The sequence below is a fragment of the Triturus cristatus genome, chromosome 8 (genome assembly GCF_964204655.1).
Source record: "Triturus cristatus chromosome 8, aTriCri1.1, whole genome shotgun sequence".
NCBI classification, from domain to species: Eukaryota; Metazoa; Chordata; class Amphibia; order Caudata; family Salamandridae; genus Triturus; species Triturus cristatus.
The window spans coordinates 662,285,446-662,302,592 of record NC_140591.1 but is presented as its reverse complement, the minus strand read 5'-3'; the positions used below and the strand labels follow the sequence as shown (position 1 = coordinate 662,302,592).

General features: G+C 45.0%; 2 long non-coding RNA genes across 2 annotated transcripts in view; one reads left to right on the top strand and one right to left on the bottom strand.

Annotated features, from left to right (window-relative positions):
- Positions 1 to 13,447, bottom strand: part of LOC146802525 (uncharacterized) — a 69,727-nt gene extending 56,280 nt beyond the window's left edge. Inside the window, exon 1 of the long non-coding RNA XR_014967407.1 lies at positions 13,348 to 13,447. This is a non-coding gene — a long non-coding RNA (uncharacterized LOC146802525). The remainder of the gene's footprint in view (positions 1 to 13,347) is intronic.
- A 173-nt stretch (positions 13,448 to 13,620) lies between these two features.
- Positions 13,621 to 15,162, top strand: LOC146802524 (uncharacterized). The gene is made up of 5 exons (XR_014967406.1): positions 13,621 to 13,710; positions 13,974 to 14,070; positions 14,168 to 14,272; positions 14,359 to 14,429; positions 14,925 to 15,162. It is a non-coding gene; the product is annotated as an uncharacterized LOC146802524 (long non-coding RNA).
- Positions 15,163 to 17,147: the final 1,985 nt, after the last annotated feature.

Sequence of the window (17,147 nt, the reverse complement as noted above, 5' to 3'; positions counted from 1 at the left end):
ATGAGGAGTACATATCAAATTACCTGAGGAAGAGCAGAGGTTTCTAGTTGGAGAATACCAGAGGAATTTCCTCTGCAGAGGCTTAGGTCCCATTTTGTGAGCTGCCCTATAGACAATGCAGAGTGCCTTGAACTGGACTCTCTGTGCCAAAGGTAGCCAGTGGAAATCCTCCAAGGCAAGTGAGGCAGAGGCTCTGCGTTGTCTATTTAATGCCAGCTTAGCTGCGATCCCTTGAATCCTTTGTAGCTTTTTAAGCAGGGAGTCAGGGGCTCCTAGCAGTAGCGCATTGCAGTAGTCTAATCTGCTCATAATAATGCTCCTTACCACTTGTGGTCTAGCCGAAGTTGGTAAAAAAGGGAGAATTTTTCGCAAGGCTGGAAGCAGAGATAGACAGGTGCTCACTGTTTTGTCCACTTGGGAGTCCAGCTGTAAGTTACAGTCTAGTAGTACTCCCAGGTTGCGAACTGTCATAACAGGCACCGAGGGGTTGTTTACAGAGGCTGGCTAGAAATCCAACGGGAGAGGACGAGAAACTTTATTTGCGGAGCAGTGGAGTATTTCCGTCTTATCTCCATTAAATTGTAGGGAGTTGGCTCTGAGCCAGCCTGCTGTTTCCTGCATACAGCTATGGAATTTTTCTAAGGGAATTGCCTTATTGCCCTCCAAGGATAAGACAAGTTGAGTATCATCAGCATAGTTGATGACTTCAATACCGAAGGATTGTATAAGGGAGATAAGTGGGTGCAAATATGCATACATGAACCTCATTTAATTTTCTAGTACTCAGCCTGTCTGTGAGACACAGCTGAATTATGTCTCAAAAGCTACATTGGTTTTTAAATTATGGTCTGGCTCCGGTACATGGTGGACCGACCTGCTTTGCTTTTTCTGTAACCCAAATCTCCTTGCTTTCTTGTTGAGTCGCCCCCAGGGAATTATTTATATTGTTCATGTCATGTATTTTGGGGAAAGTCGAACTCTTGATTAATGGTGTAAACTGGGACGTAAAGCAATATAATTCACTTATACATTCTCATTAAATCCAATATGCTTTTTTCTAAGAATCAAACATTCCAATGAGTTCACAAATATATGAAGTAGGGCAACGTAATCCTCAAGTCAGATTTACTAAGCCATACAAGGATACCGTGAGTGGCCCTGCAATGTTTGGAAAACCTAGAGTAATACAAGGCAGGGCAAGTTGCTTCCTTGCTTTACTCTGCGCCAGGAAGACATTACATGGGTGGAGCATGAGTGCTCCCAAGCATACACCAATGCTTTTTGGCGCATCCCCAGATTAACCAAGAATAGGAAACCTGGGAATGCACCAAAATTGTACGCCAACCCGATACAGGCGCAAGGAGGAGAAATATCTTTAGTTCTCCCCACTGTTTCCTGTTACTGAGTGTGCTGCAGTCTGCAGTACACTAAGAAAGAGGAAAACACCTCCATGGATTGTTTTTGTGTAAGAAGGTATCCCTTCCTGTACAATACCAATCCATGTTGCAAGGGTACATGCATTGGCACTAGACAGCATGTAGTGCGCCAGCTCAGGGAGAGACCAGGAATGTTTCATATCTTGGTAAATGTAGCATATTCATGTCCTCTCCATTTGACACAGCATGGCACAGCAAGACGTCTTGTTGCGTTGGGGGCATGACAAGCCAACCACGGATGGGTGTGGCTGGAAACAGGCCGTCAGGCACACTGCCTGACCTGGGGACCTATCCGTGTGCTGTAAAGCCCAGGACTACTGGGAACAGAGTAGCGTTGACCCGACTAGAGGCCATGTCGCATGGGGGAGCTGCAGGAGAGGCCAGCGTAGTACAGGCCGATAGCAGCGACAAGCCTAAGAGTTGCATGCTCAACAGCACCCTCTCACAATTAATAGTGGAAGGAGACAGTGGTGATGTGGGTTTGCAGCCTGTGAGTGGGTGCAGAGGCTGTGAGCTGCAGGACATAGACCGTCTGCCTTGGGAGGAAGCTCCGTTGTGTGAGCTAAGCTATCTAGAGGCGGGGGATGTTGAAAGGGGTCGAGTGGTTACCTGCATGGGAACACAAGCAGCGCTGCTGACCGGAAATAAAAGTGCCCGTGTGGAGCTGGATTGGGCCTATGCTCTCCCCACAGGCATTGTAATGTCCATAATGGCAAGCACTCAGCAAGGCATATGCACACACCACAGAGAACCTGCCGGTGGTGAGCGAACACGAGGTCCTAGCAGCCACTGGTGCCCTTGGTGTGGAGACAGGGGAACAAGAGCCCAAGCAGAATCCCAGAAGCACAATACTAAGTCAAAGACGTGGTGAGTGACAGACCAGGCCGCAAGCAGTGGACGCCCAACATGCGAAACCTGCATGCCGAATTGCGCAGCACGCATAATTACAGGGGCCAAAAACTGGAGAACAGCGAAATACTGTGAACAGCAGAACATTTCACAGCCGGAGGCCTGGGGTGAGACAGGGAGGGTAGGGGGGACTCCACTCATTCCCTGAACCTCCTGGGGTCGTGGGTCGCAGTATTGGGTCCGGGGGCCAGATCTGGCCTAGATCCAGATAGGACACATCCTCGCACAGTAATGGCCAGTGTGGGTGGCTGAGCCAGGGTATTAAGTGCACCATAGGACAGCTGCAGGTTGCCAGGCTGGACCCAGGTGCCCTCCTTAGATACTAAAAATACTGACATGCAAGGCACATAATAGAACACAGGTGCATGTAGCCCCACAGCGCAGTGGAGCTTGAACGCCTTTGGTGCGCAGACAAGGCAGCATTGCATACGAGTGAACAAACCAAAAACAGAGCCTTTGCCCAAGAGCATGACAGAGGGCTGGCCGGGCCATAAACAGCGGACACCTAGAAGGCAACACCCAAATGCTGTGTTGGATTGTCTCCTCGTCACCAGTGATGTAAAGTTGATGCCCGGGACATCACCCACAGACGCCTTCCGCATTGGTGAATGCCAAGGAAAAATGCAGCAGTTGCAACATCAGACCTTCATCAACACAACTGCAAACAGGGAATTGTGTCTGAGTCCAAGTGGGAGTAATTTGAAGTCCCGAGCACGTTGCACCAAACTCTTTCCACAAGTGACATGAAGTAGAGAGAGGTACTGCAACTGGGAGACCTCTTGCAACCTTATCCCCACACCATCTAGAGACTCAAGAACAGAACAACGAGTATCCCCAAACACAAGACTAGCAGACCCATCAGCACCTGTGTGTGCTAAAGCAGAGATACGAAAGGTGCACCAATAAGGAAGGCTGTATACCCTCAGCTCAGATGCTAGCCATGGGTCGCCTGCGGACACATGCCCCAGTCATGGCGACACGGTCTAAGATAACTAAAGCTACACCAGCGAAGGCATCCTCAATCTGGAAGCAACACCATTGACTCTTGCAGCTAAACTGGGCACACTACTGGAGGTGGTAGAGAAGATAGGAGCAGTCCTCGATCACACATGCGCATCACTGAAATCTAAAATCATCAAAGTCACATTGGACTTTACGCTCCTACGGGCGGAGCACAGCAAGTTGGCAGACAAAATCCGCACCAACGAGCCTACTTTAACTGAACTGCAGCCAACAACACAGGGAAACACAAATGTGCTGCTAACCCTGCTACACAAGGTGAGCACCCTGGAAGATAGGTTGGAGGATGCAGAAGGGCATTCCCATTTGAATAACATAAGAGTGATGGGCCTTCCAGAAGGAGAGAAGGACCAAGATGCGGTGGCTTACCTTGAATGCTTGCTAAGGGCCCTGCTGCCTGAAAATGCATTATCAACCCAATTTGTGGTGGAACGTGAGCATAGAGTGCAAGCTTGCAAGCCTCCTCCAGGTGCGAACCCAAGACCATTACTGTTCCAGTTGTTAAACTATAGGGACAGGTACACTATAATGAGAGAAGCTCGGAGGCTGAATGAAACAAATGTTCAAAATGCTCACATCATGCTCTTTCATGATTACAAGATGTGGAATGTACCCAGTGTCAACATGAAGAGAACTATACCCCTGCATACACCGGAGGCCCAACTTGCAGGGTCTACCTGTTGTCAATCCGCAAACCTCAGACGATATCATATGATTGAAAGAGGAGAGACATGAGACAAGCCTGCTGTCTTACACAGCCACTTAGAAAGATGAAAACTGATCTCACAATCACTGAGCCTAACACCCCTACTACAGAAGCTATAGCAGAAGCATTGTATGGACTACATGGTGAAACCCAGGAGGGGCTGAATAGTTAGGTTGTCACTGTCCACAAAGTGACATTAGATGCAATGCGACACAGCTAGAAATACACGAGTCACCATAGGGTTGATCAGGAGCTGGGACCACATTGCACACAACCACACACTTGACACCAGTACACCTGGTAGTTGTCACAGTTAGATGACCTATCATGGACATATCAAAAAATAAGGGGGAGGTAGAGGTATATGCTAGGGCCACCCTCCTAAAGCAATCATAGACCTGAAAAACCTGAAATGTCGGGTAAAGAACCTAGCAACAAGGGAGGGATTCTCGCTCAATCTGAGCCACAAAATCAGCAGGAAAGAAAACTTTCTTTCTTGCGTCCCCTCTCTCACCAGGGTTTCCCCTTGGTGACATGCTTCATCATAGGGGCCCAAATACCTAGCTAGTGGGCGAAACAATTTTATTCTTGCTCGTAGTTGGTATGTCTAAAAACGGGGTAAGATACTGGAAAGACCTAGCTGTAATGGGTTAGGAATCCCTAGTATAAGTCAACATGTTTCGAGCATTCCCCAGAGCTCTTCGTCAGGACTACACAGGGTCCAGCCCTGTATACGCCACTCCTAAATTACCTACAATCAGGTATTCAAAAGAAAATAGAAAATACGCTGCAACTAATAAGCATGCGTTAATACATACGATCAACCATTGTCACGTAGTATTTATCTGTAAGCAAAATTGTGCCCCATGGTCTTGGTGGGTGTGTCACCTTGCAGATGCGGTCTGGAGGGGAACCAAGTAGACCTGGTGGAGGATTTTGAGTTGGAGAAGTCGCATGCGCATTGGAATGGCCACTTCGCGAGGGAAGGCCAGCGCGTCTCGCCAGTCATCGTCGTCTAACATTCCCAGGTCTTTTTCCCGGACCACCCTCAACTTCTGCATCGGATCTGCATGATTATTAACCAGTTTCTTGTAGGTGAGTGAGATGGCATTGTGGTCCATGGGATCCAATAACAACCGGTCCACCAGAGGGGAGGAGTCAGGAAGTGGGACGTCCCCAGGCAGAAAGGACGACACGGCATGACTGATCTGCGAGAATCTGAAGGTTTCGGTTTGTGCTAATTAGTATTTTGCCTGAAGTTCTGCAAATGTGGCCAGTTTCCCCTTCACCCACATACCCCCAACTGTAGATATCCCAATGGTGTCCCATTTTCAAACCCCGGGCATTTACGGAGCTGGCCCAGGATGTCAGGCTCCCATAGTGGAGTCGCCTTTGTCAGAGGCTTATGCCAACCCAGCTTCCTAGTGACGGCATGCCAGGTCTCGACCGTGCGTGCCGTGGGGCAGGTTAAATTGAGTTTGCGGGGATTGGTGTAAAGTGCTTTGTTATATCCATGCCTTCCCATGAGCCAATGATCTGTTCTGAAATTGGGTTCATCATGGGGGCCAAATACCAATCTATTGATTGCGATCAGCTGGGAAGCCTGATAATAAAGTTTCAGATCTGGCAACCCAATGCCCCCGTCATACCACCCCATGGTGAGCTTATTCATGGCTATCCCCGGCAAATGGTCTTCCCACAGTAAGCCCCGTAGTACATCATCTATCTGAGAAAAATAAGAATCTGGGACTGGGTTGGGGTATTCTGTAATACATAAAGAAAACGCGGAAGCGCAAGCATCTTGAACAGGGACGCATGCCCCAGGAGAGTGAGAGGGAGAGATCGCCAGTGTAGTGCATCTGATTTGAGACGTTGAAGCGGTCTGAGCAAATTTTGTTAAAAAAAGAGATCAATGTCTGGGGTGAAGGGGGGCGTGACCTGCTGCACAGCGGAATGGCCGCTTGCTAAGTGTGCTCTGCCGGCCGGGACCTAATCCTGGAACGATCCTGCAAGCTGGACGACTCCTCTGCTGCCCTGAACTCACCGTCCTGCTTAGGAGTGCTGGCGGACCCTGCTGCGAAAGTTCCGGCGTCTTACTCCGATCCAGAGCCGAGATGTGGATGCCGTAGCTCAGGTGCCCTGAGCTGCATGAGTCAGGGCTGGGCTGCGGGGCGGGGACTGCGGAATCAAGGCCGCGCGGTGCTGCAGAAGACGGCTGGGCGCCTTGCGGTGCCCGAACTTGGACACGCGACGTCCCACGGTGCCTGCGCCCGGACCCAAACCGTCCTTAGGCGGGGGGGCTGTGTGAATACCCGTTTTGAGCCTGGGAGCCCCATTCGCTCGGGAGGTGAGGAGCGTGGCGCAGAGGAGACTGCCGGTTTAAGCCCTGAGGTGGGCTCAGCCCGTGCGCACCACCGGCGGCATAAGGATCGCTTTGCCTGGCGGTTTGCTGGTAGAAGATGGGAGATGCGATCTGGAAATGCTGCTGCAGGCCAGAGGGCTTTTGGTGACCGCCATGCGCGATTAACTGCCGGAGCGGAAGTGTGGTTGCCCCCGCGAGCAGGGTTGCGCGTTGTTGCTGCTGTGGGTGCTGCGTTTGGATGGTCTGAGGAGACATCATGGGAATACCAGCTTTGGCTGGGGCCCTGAGACTTTGGTCAGTTCCTGGTAGCCATATAGGATTGAGCGCGTTTGTTACTCCGATGTCCTGGGGCAGTTGCTCTTGGTGACGGTGTGCCCTCGTGCCTGTGGCTGATGAATGGCTAAGCGAATCCATCCGATGACACCGGCATTGTCATAGTGGAGCCCCCTGGAGCTTTACCCTTTGGTGGATCTTGGACGTTAGTGGTTGTGGACAGGGGGGTCCTCCTCAGAGGACGAAGCGCGGCCGCATTGTCATAGCATTGGCGCATCCTGGCCTCATGCAGCGTTTGCGACTTGGAAAGATAATCTGCTGCAGCAGGAAGCATTGCCCCCTTGGCACTGCTGCACGGAACGCACGGGCTGCTTGTGGCCGCTGTGGTGTAGAAGGGGGGAGCTACACTGCACTGAAGAAGCCGAGCGTGAACAGAAGGTGCACCTCGTAAGAGGACTGAGACGGTGGGTCTGCGCCACTATCGTCATGGGCAAAGCAGATGCGAAGCAGCCAAAACTGACATTCGAGAACAAACGCTCTACGCTGCATGCTGAGGCAGAGGAGGAGGCACGGCCTAGTAGTCACCTTGCTTCACAGGTGGAGGACCAGGGCGAGGATTTGCGAACACTTATGCTGGAAATGCGATCCAGCATTCGTAACATCGATACAAAGCTGGACACATTGACTTTGCAGCTAGACTCAGTCAAATCCCAGGTTACAGCACACGAAACATGTCTGGATGCGCTCGAGAACCGCCACACCGAATTCCACGAGTTTCAGGTGGAGACAAAAGAGCAGTTACTACACATGGACAAGCTTCTGGGAGTCATCAGAGCCAAGAATGAGGATTTAGAAGCCAGATCGAGATGTAACAACCTCCGTACCACGGGTATTCCCGAGACGACGGCGATTTCCAAAATGGAGTCCTTCATCACGGATCTGCGCCATGAGCTGTTCGACCCTGGACTGTCATCTGTGTTCATGGTGTAAAGAGCTCATCGCTCGCTGGGGCTGAAGCCCCCGGTTGGCGCGCCACCCAGACCTATCATAGCTAAATTATTGAATTATCAGGACAGGGATTGTATCCTTCAGCTGGCTAGAGAGAAAGGTCAAATCAAGCACAAGGGTGACACCATTTCCTTCTATCCTGGCTTCACCCCGGCGGTGTAGGCGGCGAGACGGGAATTCCGCCTGGCCAAGCGTCTCCTGTTACAGGCACAGATTCCATGCTCACTGCTCTATCCGGCCAAGTTGAAAGTATCGTATGATGGAACCGCACACTTCTTCACCGACTCGAAATCCGCATTGAAATTTGCGAAGCATGTTGGCGGCAAGACTGCGAAGGGGAACCGCAGGGCGGAGACGACTGCGGACAGCAACCTGAGTGACAATGACTGATATGGGTATCGTATTGTTGAGCTGCTTGGTAATTTGTGCACACTGAACTGCGACATCTAGAGCAATGTGTAGTTGAATATTGGTATGCGACCTGCTGGTCTCCTATTTGGCTTTTTTACCTTGCCTTATCTCTTTTTCCGCTCAGCGGATTTTGGTATTGATAGTATGGTTGGGCATTTAGCACAGTCCACAGTACTCCCGGCCACCTTTTGTAAACGAGAAAGTTTGCCGGCACTACCGCGCCCCCGTGGGAAGAATCCCGATTTTGGTTACAATGTTTGGTTTGATGTTCTTTGTGTTTTTTAATGTGGGGGGGATATCCTGCAACCTAATTGGGGGGTTGGAGTGGGTGGTGGGGGGGAAGGCTAAGCGGGGATTTTCGTTTTATGCCAGTATGCATTTCAATGGTTGACTAACATGTGCAGTACATGGTGGGAGTTTAACAAAACAACAATGTCTCAACTGGATGTCATTTAAAAGACAAATTTCAAAGCAATAATGAAATCACAAGGGGAAGGAAGGGAGACCACAAAGAAATTCATGAAAAAAGTATATTGTAAGTAGTTAGAACAGCACTACGGTACAATAAAAGTACAAATGACCAAAACACACAAGTGAGCACTGGGCGTGCTAGTGATGGTGAACGGCGCAGTGAACACAATAGGTGAAGACAGCGTGAACGGCGATGAAATAATAATGACAATGTGGTCATAAGAATATAAGTATATACAATCTAATTTAAATAATTTTACAAGTGACCACAGAAAAGCCAAAGTTCTTTGCTGAGGGTTGTCGACGGCGTTTCAGCCTGATTGATTTCAGGCCATCATCAGGACAATGGTCATAAATAAACGTGTGCTGTGAGGAAAGGAAAAAAGAAAAGCGAGGATTTTGAGTTATCTCAAAGAGAAAGGCCCAAGTAGAAACGTAACCCCAAGAATGAGGGAAAAAAGGAGAAAAATACCTGGACGTAGTACAGATAAATACGGAGAATCCAATAAAGATAAGTCTGGATGCAAATCAGCGTATAATCTAAGGGGGAACAGAAGGGCGAAGGGAGCGGGATTAGTAACCAAAATCATGAGTAGAAAGGGAGGGAAACAAGGGGGGGGGGTTGTACTTGTAGTTACCAGTAGATTAGTAATCAGGGGTAAACATCACTAGGGTCTGCAACCGGAAACCACTCGAAGTCCGGGAGCCAGGTGTAGGCATCAAAAGGGTACGTGCCTAAGGGGACGGAAGGGGAGAGAGGAATGAAGCGGAGTGTGTCTAAAATAATAAGGAGCGGAAAATTACACGGCTCCTACAATGTATAATCTTACTTTGGGGGAAGAATCAAAAACGACTAAATCGAAGGGCTGGAACAAATCTTCAAAGAATGCGGGACGGAGCGGGCGAATCAAGCGTCCATGCCGGTAGCAGCAAAACCCTTCGCAACACTGTTAAGAGTCAGTTACAGCGTGTCACGTGACCGGGACAAACCTGGGAAAGGCTAGAGCTATGGCTAACATGAGTTGAATGGTGCCCCGGGGGGACAATTTAGAAGAGGAGAAAAGTAAAGTAAGGAAGAGAAACGGACATGCGGGAAAAAAACACCGAGGGTGAGCGGTTCGAGGCTGGTATTAACCGCATTGGGAGAAATAATAATTATTATTTATTCATATTGCAAGTCACAGTTAAATAAAAATTAAAATTACATTTATTAGAAAGGAAAAAGGAAGGGAGTGGGGGTGGGGTTTGGGTGTGTTGGAAAAGGCACCAGGAACAAATTGAGAGAGGATAAGAAGGTGATGCGGGAAGGACGGGGTGGAGTGGAGTGGGGGGGGGTTGTGGGGGGGGTTTGGTTTGGGGGGTGTTAAAGGGGGGGGTGGGGGGGTGGGAGGGGGGGTGGGGAGAGAGAAGGGGCGGGGCAGGGATACACGAAAAATCAAGGTATAAATCAATTAAGGACATGATTACATCAATCTGAGGTTGGATAAACAATTGCACCATAGTGACATGTTTAACAATCATGTTTTGCGATAAATCACATACACATAAACAATCGAGATACAATAACGTCCTATAATAGTAATCAAAAACAAGTCTATATATGATAGAGAGAGGGGGGAGAGAAAGGGGGGGGGAGAGAAGGGGTAGGGGGAAGAACAGGGGAGGGGGAGGGGGAAAAAAGGGAAAATGACAACGTAAGTAAACCAGTGGGTAATTCGGAGGGCAATGGGTCATATGTTAAAAAACATGTCAGAGCAAGTAATCAAAGGGGAAGTTAGGATGTGTTGGTGACTGTATTCCATTCATCCAAAGTATTCAATCCATGATTGACTGAGTCACAGCGTGCGATCCATCGGCATTCGCATTTGTTCAGCAAGAGTTGAAGATTACCACCTCGTAGTGGGACTTGCAATATGAATAAATAATAATTTATTAGTGTGTGTGTTGCAGGAGACACATCTTGCTGCTACACCTTCGCAGAGGCTTCGTCATAGTCGGTAAGGGTGGGGTCTATTCATCTGTGTACTCCAATTATGCGCAGGGGGTGGCTGTCCTGGTCAAGCGGGGATTGGATTGGAGGGAGGGGCTAGTGCAGGCTGATCCCGAAGGTCGGTATGTCATTCTACGGGGGGTATTGTGTGGTGTCTCTCTGGTCATTGTGACTGTTTGTTTATGGGCCAAATGTGGACTCCCCAGAGTTTTTTAACAATGTCTGGACGAAGGTCAGGGCGCTGCTCTGTTTCTAACGGTAACAGCTGCTGCTCCATTCCTGCATCCTTGTCTCTGACATTGCCTTAACTTGCACTATTGCGTATCTTGCACCTATTTTAAATGTGTTGTATATTTTAAACCACTTATTTTAAATTGTGTTTTAAGCAATATTCCTTGCCCTACCTTGCTTAAACTTAAATTCATTCCCAAACCAACCTATAATCTTAATAAACAAGAATTTGTAGCAATGAACACCCTAAAGCAGAACAAAAACCTAACAATAAAATGCTGCGATAAAGGTGGTGGCATAGTCATCTTGAATACAGATGACTATAAAAACAAAATGCTCCACATGCTAAAAGATAATACATTTTACTCTGAGATACAAACCAATCCTATATCAGGAATAGAAAAAAGAATATTCACTTTAACAACTCTTGCTCTAGATGAGGGATACATTACCACCAAAGAACATGACTATCTCAATTTCTCGAAAGGTAAAACGGCATGTATATATGGAGTACCAAAAATTCATAAAAACTTGAATAACCCTCCATATAGACCAATAGTCTCCACCATTGGCACAGTCACAGAACCCCTATCTAAGTTCGTAGACAACCAGCTGAGACCGTATATCCCCCTCATCAAGTCCTATGTGCAAGACACTAGAGACATAATAAATAAAGTAGAACATTTAACATTTCATTATAACCATGATGTATTAGTGACTCTTGACATTGAGTCACTATACAGCAACATTCCACAACAAGAAGCCATAGATGCCACTGACTGGTTTATAGACACATTCAAAATACCTTGCTCTAAACCATTCATAAAAGAATGTTTACAAATAATACTAACCGAAAATATTTTCTCATTTGGACACCATCTTTTTCGCCAAACAAAAGGCGTTAGTATGGGAGCTTCTGTAGCCCCATCTGTAGCCAATATCTATATGGCCAGGTGGGAATCCAAATTTATCTATAATGAAATAGCCACATTTTTTGAATCGGTCACCCACTGGTCTAGGTACATTGATGACATCTTTTTTATCTGGACCGATGGGGATGACACCCTTTCTGAATTCATACAATGGCTTAACCTTACAGACCCTCATTTAAAATTCACCAGCAACAGCAGTAGTAATCAAGTTGAATTCTTAGATATCAACATCATAAATCGATCAGGACTATTAGAAGTAGACCTCCATACAAAACCCACGGCAAGAAACACTTTGCTACATTTCCAAAGTTATCATCCCTGCAGTCAAAAACAGAGTATCCCATTCTCACAATTTCTACGAGTTAGACGTAATTGTTCTAACTTACTAGATTTTGATAAACAAGCCACCATTATGAAAACCAAATTTTTAGAAAGAGGCTACCCACGCCGCCTCATAAGAGAATCTTACAAGAGAGCGAGGTTCTATGATCGAGACTGTCTACTGCGTAAAGAGAAAATCCAAGAACAAAAGCAACTGGTATGTGTAACAAGGCACTCCACTTTGAATGCCAAAGTTAAACATATAATCAATAAAAACTGGCACATTCTGAACTGTAACTCCACTAATACCACCAAATTAGAAAAACCTCTATATGCTCACCGCAGAAATAAAAATCTCAAAGATATCATAGTACGCTCCAGATTTGAGGATCACAACACCAAACCCGCTTGCACCCAAAAGTCTATAGATGGCAAGCACGCTATCAGAGGAACATTTAAATGCTCCAACTGTAAATCATGTGACCCTATAAATCCAGGCGAAACACTGATACATAATGGATTTAAAATCCAAGCAACACATATGTGGAACTGTAAAACACAAAATGTTATATATCTGATTTTGTGCCCGTGCCAATTAGGCTACGTAGGAGAAACAGCTAGAGCCATACAAACGAGAATATCTGAACATCGCTCAGCTATAAAAACTAAAAAATTTACAGCCCCATTAGTAAAGCACTTCACAGAACTACAACACAAACCAGAAGATATCCGCTGGCGCATATTGGAGAAAATAAATATGCCAGAAAATACACATGGAGCGAAAATCCGTAAAAAACGTGAGGTTTTTTGGATTTTTTCATTAAACACGTTTAATAATGGCCTTAACAATGAATTACCGTGGGAAAATGCTATTATGTAAGCAATCCTACAGCTAGCCTTAATTCTGATAAGACTAACTGATGTAACATAGTTTCAACCTGACTTTGATTCAACTGTACTTCTACTATGGAAAGGATCCACATAATGGTGTAACTTACCGACTGGCTAATAACACAGTATTCCGTAACGACCCTATATATTTATCATACTACATACTCTGCAAGTAGCCCGACATGTCCCGACATGTCCCGATATACGGCAACCTATAGATTAGCTAATAATATGGGGCCCTGTACTGCTCCCTATGCTTATTACACGAGGTTTATTTGAAAAGAATTACACATCTCGAAGTTAGCTATCTTATGCGTTTATATCGTCCACCGATACGTTAAACATCGTCTTAATACACTTGCATTTGCGAGTCAAGAAGACATTACCAAAGAAACACCGTCAAAAGTAAAGAATCGTCCTCTTTTATTCTTCTTTCACCGCCTATCTTAAAGTGTAAACAAACACTATAGATAAAAAATACCTTTGTTTTTTCTCTTTATATAAAATCTAAATGCCTAACATACATGTGATCCTTTTCACCCAATAGCGACACGCCATTTAAATACATCCTATCGGGGTCATTAGAGCAATGAAATCAACGATAGACGCGTCACGCTGCTGCATGCACCAATTAGCATTCACCTAACAAACAACGAGATAAAATATAAACGCGAGGCTTTTCATGCTACATGGTTTCTTCTATCGCCTAAAGAGCCCGGTCGACACTGCGCGTGTTTATCAAGCTGAAGGTAAGCCTCCGCAAATTCCAACTTAGCAGACAGACACGATACTATGCCCCATTAGTCAGTTGTGAGTGCTGCCCCTCGCATGACTATCAGAATTCTATTTGTTCACCAGTTTTAGAAATACAGTCCTCGACTTTATAGGCTATAACCTGATAACCATATGCCACTAGATAGGTTACTTTGTGTCAAATAAAACACACATTTTACGTTAATTAATCCCCCTATCAATTTATACTTACCCTATTTTTGTCATCCCTTACTTTTAGGTTATATCATACCTATCACGCCAATGCAGCTATCGCTCTAAACGTTCATCATTTTTATTTAAGACTCGGCACCGTGCATAATCCAATATCAAATAAGGTAATATATGTGCTTTAAAAGATATATCGTTCTACATAGCTTTGTCTATAAATAATATATAATAGCTATATATTATTTTTTAACTCTAATCCTCTAGATTCCATTATCATTTATATGGGCTCATCATTACGCTAGGTATAAAAGAACTGCTAGCAACTCTTCGATTAACTGATCTTTTCTTGAAGAATCATCACCTACCAAGGTACCTATTCCTAGTTTCTGAACAACATCTACAAGAGATATATAGATACATGTAGCAATGTATAACAATATGTTCTTTATCACTAGACATCCTCGTATCTGAAAAGTATCTCTTTTAACCTCCTGGTATTTCAAGAATTCCATCGCTTGGAACACAGGTAGATACATAATGTAGGATCAAATCCTTTTACTAAACATGATGAAGTAAGGAGACATAGAACTTAAATCTTCTGTTCTTTCTTTCTCTCCTCTTCTTATTTCTTTTTTCACCCTTATAATAACTTGCACCAAATAAATAAAAGATCTATAGAATTTCCCTAACAAAGATATCTGTGATGCATCAGACATTGTTTCTATTATGTTTTATTTGTTAAACCTGATTGAATCTATGAATGTATTAATGTTATATCAGATATTTTTCTCATCATGTTATAATTCAATGACTCAATTGAATGTTTGCTCTGATCATGTAAGCACCATCACAACGTTCGAATGAAGGCATACATTAAATGTATCAATAATCTCAGTTAGACTATAGAGATGTTAGAACCAATAAATGACAAAATGACCACATATGTATATGTATATGAACATAAATAAGCAGTGTTGAAATATTATTTAGATCCCTTTCTTTCTTTTTTCTTGAATTACAGGAATTGTGGCTTTTTCCTGACGAAGGCGCTAATTACGCCGAAACGCGCGTAGAATAACATACAATTGTGCCACAACATTTGTTCATTTTTTATTCACTTTTATGTAACCCATAAATCCCCATTTTTTATTGTGTATAATGATTTTATTTTGTGTATAATAAATTTGTTTTTATTCCTGAATGTACTAAACAACTACAATTGTAAACAAATTATAATTAATAAATAACCACTATTTCTATTTTCTGTCTCACTGCTTATATATTTCTGACTGCAAGATATAAAATTAATTTTCGTTGTCATTTAAAAGAATTTGCCTAGGTTGTTATTTTACAAATATATATTGCCCTGTCCTAGGAAGTATCAGGGGGTCCCTGTTATCTACGAGAACACAATCCACCTTACAGACACTGCCCCAGACCCCAGTCCATCACGGTGTGTGCCGATTGCACGGAGGGTCGCTTTGGGGTTAGCACAAATTCCGGTACTTGGCGGAAGTTCAGGGTGACTTTCTAGTCTTTTTGCAAATCTTCCTACTTTAGCAGGGTGAGGGCGCGGACGCGCGCAGCGGCGCGCCAAAGGCAAGCCCGCCTGCGCCCGTCCACACCTGGTCGCAGCCAGCGGCCAGAAACCTTGATAGTCTATGGTCGCGCCCTTGACATAGTCTGCCTTCCTGTCTCACTTGCATTCCGGGGTAACCTTCCTTTCTGACTATCTGGAAAATGGGTCTTATTCAATATTCAAGCACCCAACTAAAAGACTTAAATGTCTCTTTTACTAAATGCTCCGGTACATATGAAATGGATCTGCTTCAGTGCCCAGAAATTAGGCGTTCATCTACCCTAATTAACCCAATTGCACCTATTAGTCCCAGGGTTTTGAGGAAACGCAAAGCCCCCTCTACCTCACTGAAAGCAATCTATTTTAATGCCCGCTCCGTCTGTAAACATTCTTTGGAGATATGGGACTTACTGGATCAAACTGATCCAGACATATGCTTCATCACAGAAACCTGGCTACAGGAACACGCCTGTCCGGACTTGCATGTGGCCTTCCAGCCCGAATATAAAACTATTCGTATTGATAGAAAGGCGAAAAGAGGGGGCGGTCTACTAATTGCTTATAAATCTGTTTTAACTATTAGTGTTCTGGAAAATGTATCATGTAGTAAGATAGAAGTCTGTACTTTTAAGATCACTGGTCTCTTAAATGGATCTTGGAGAGGAGCCCTGGTCTATAGACCCCCTGGTATAAAGGGTGACTTCTCTGACCAGTTAGTTGAAATCATTGCCCCGCATGTTTTAGCCTCTGACAATTTCCTCCTTATTAGAGATTTTAACCATCATGCGGAACTGCTTACTAATCCTGATTCTGATAAACTGCTTTCAAATATGAGTACCCTAGGTCTTGCCCAAATGGTGGTGGGTCTACCCACTGCGCCGGCCATACGCTTGATCTTCTCTTTACAAATGTATTGGAAATGGTCGTTGAAACCCCTGAGCCGCTATTATGGACTGATAATTTTTTATTGAAATTTACCATTCCGACCATCCCTAAAAAGAAACCTAACTCTGATAGCGATTTTGTATTGCGCAGGCCTTGGCGTAAAGTAACTTCGCCGTTATTTAAAGATAATTTCTGTCTTAACTCCCTAAACCCTGCAGCTAGTGTCAATTATGACGCTCTACAATTAAATAACGCTATTTTAACTACACTTGACATAATTGCCCCGGTACAGAAGATTAGGTCCAAGAACAGAACCTCTTCTTGGTTCACTGACCAACTAAAGACTACCAAAAGTCTATGTCGTATCGCAGAAAAACTGTGGCGGAAAACAAAAAATCCCGTAGACCGCGAAAACTATAAGAAGCGGCATCATGGCTATATGCACGAAATAAAATTAGCCAAAAAATTGTACTTAGTCAATCGGATAAATAAGGCAGAAAACTTCTCAAGGGCATTATATCATATCCTCAAAGAGTTCACTACTTCTACTAATGATGAACCTACTGTATCCGTCTCTCAAAAGTGGACGGACTCCCTATCAGAATTTTTTGAGGAAAAAATAATGAACATCCATCAGACCTTTCCTACCTCCCCTGACCACATCTACATTGAAGAATTTCCTGTCCTCCAATTGACTTGTGTGAATTTTTAAATGATTTTAGGGAATGCGACCTTAAGTCTGTCACTGAGGCTATGATAAAAATAAAATCCGGCTCTCCA